This window comes from Mycetomoellerius zeteki, unplaced genomic scaffold (assembly GCF_001594055.1).
Source record: "Mycetomoellerius zeteki isolate Tzet28-1 unplaced genomic scaffold, Tzet1.0 scaffold249, whole genome shotgun sequence".
In the NCBI taxonomy this organism is placed as follows: Eukaryota; Metazoa; Arthropoda; class Insecta; order Hymenoptera; family Formicidae; genus Mycetomoellerius; species Mycetomoellerius zeteki.
This window is the reverse complement of record NW_017257226.1, coordinates 306,014-308,314: the sequence shown is the minus strand read 5'-3', so window position 1 is coordinate 308,314 and position 2,301 is coordinate 306,014. Positions and strand designations below refer to the sequence as shown.

Sequence of the window (2,301 nt, the reverse complement as noted above, 5' to 3'; positions counted from 1 at the left end):
GCAGAAGACGTCACGCAAATAATACCAATTTTAAAACGACGTCTTCTGCGCCTGACTCCTATTGCCCTTATTCTTTCCAATTTCTTTTAATTCTTTGTATAAAATTCTGATATTTATAATATATCGACCATTATATAATAAATCTTTTTGTATTTAGATTGGATATATATCCTTAATTGTAATATGAATATTTGTAATTTATTTTGTTGAATGTTGTATATTCATTATAATAAATAAACACTTTCTTGTTTCAATTTCTACTTGTGATACTACTGATTAATTACCTAGGCAAAAAAATTGTCAAATAACTCTAATCAGAGTAGATGTTTCATATAAATTTTTATTATACAAAACAATGTCAAATTATATCTCATCATGTCAGGTTTTAAAGTTATTTTGAATTTTAAAACGATAAATTAGCGATTTATAGGGAGAAATATTGTAGACATTGAAGATGCGACCTCATCGATCACTTAGAGCGTTCTTCCTAAACACACCTAGTTAGCTCCGAAGGTCAGGTCCAGCTTGTCATGAGGGTGATTGTGTGTACTTTCAATTCGATCTCTTTTCGCTCCAACTTCGCCTTCATATGTCGGACAAATAGCGCACAATAGCACGTATGTATATTCGATTATCTCCCTTTCTGATATTGCCCACCAAGCTGCGTTTGGAAACCGTTATTCGAGTGGTGTATTGCTTAATCCTTGTTGTTCACCCAATGTTAAACAAGCATAAAATGATACACGGGGTCGCCCGAGTAACGTTTCCGAAAGCTGCCCAAGTCTAGGCAAAAATACTGCTCGCCCTGTCTTAAAGGGTCAGAGAATAGTTGAAGTAAATAAAAATCATAATAACATTATAAAGATATCACCACGTTATATATTTGTTACTTATAAGTAGGGCAAAATTATGCTGTAAAAATCCCTTTTTAAGTGCCTAAAATATGCTCTGTGAAATTGAAAAAATGCTTTAAGAAAGGCATATATCCCAAAATTATGCGGTAAAAATCCCTTTTTAAGCGCCTAAAATATGCTCTATGAAATTGAAAAAAATGCTCTAAAGAAAGAAATATATGCATTTAAAAATCACTTTTTTTATCGCACAAATTTCCAAATTATTAATTAAGTTTTTTACTTATAATAACAAAGTAAAATGAATTTGATAATTTAAACAAAATTTAATTAGTCTTACGGGACATTAAAATAAAACAAATACGTGGGGGGTTCAAATCAAACCGGGACTTTTATTCTCATGAACATAAGAATAAAAAAGTCCCGATTTGACTTGAAGCACCCATGTACGTATTATTTATTATAGTGACTCTAGAGAGAAAGAGAGTCTTTGATGTTATGTATTGTATAACACAAAAATATAGAAGATTGAACATAAAAGCGCGAAATCTTTTTCTCCTTGTGATTTCTCTGACATTACTGCGCACCAATGCATCACGGCGTGTGGGAATCATTTATCTAATCAATTCATTTTTCAAAAATATAAAATATGTTGTAGCATATTTCTGATTGAGAAAAACTTATCTTAGAAATACTATTTGTTATTATATCGGAAAAAAACTAATCATAAACTTAAATTAGAAAACGATGTGAAATATAGGGGAGACCGGGGTCAGTAAACTATAGGGGTAAGTAAAATAATCGAGGCTACGTTATAAACAAATCGCGCCAGACACGCGTAAACTCGTCTGAGCACGCAGCAGCGACTGCCGCTCAGTCTGCTGTAACATCTCGTTCCTAACACATCTATGATAGAAGTTACGCTACAATTTAAAAAAATCGTACACCTAAGTAAACATTTTTATTCTTAAAGTTTTTGTTTTACAATTGTATATAATTGTCTGAGATATTTTATTTCCATTTAGGTAGTAAGCATAGTTCTTACTTAATAAAGTCCAACAGATTTTTTTTGTTTATCTGGTTTTGTTGTCGTATACTGTTAATGTTTTTAAAAAATGAACGGATGGGGCTAATAGGCTAACCACAATACGAGGCTATATGATTAATTTAGTGACGACTCTGATAGTATCTACTCCCAAACTTCTTGAAATGAAATCTCGATACAAATTGATAGAAATCTTATCGTTCTCAATCATTCTCTATCAACTTTTTTTACCAGTAATAATAGTTAAATTACATGTATAAGAAATTTTTCATGCATATGTATAAATATGTATAAACATATATAATATGATAAATTATATACGTTTATGAACATTTATACATAAACATGTATAAATATTCATAAACATATATAATTATATATGAAACATATCCATATATGTTCATA

At 30.3% G+C, this 2,301-nt stretch overlaps 1 protein-coding gene across 1 annotated transcript in view; it reads left to right on the top strand.

Annotated features, from left to right (window-relative positions):
• Positions 1-577: 577 nt before the first annotated feature.
• LOC108723670 (gastric triacylglycerol lipase-like) overlaps positions 578-2,301 on the top strand; it is a 13,381-nt gene continuing 11,657 nt past the window's right edge. The window contains exon 1 of the mRNA XM_018449583.1: positions 578-617. The gene's annotated coding sequence lies outside the window, so the exon portion shown is untranslated. The remainder of the gene's footprint in view (positions 618-2,301) is intronic.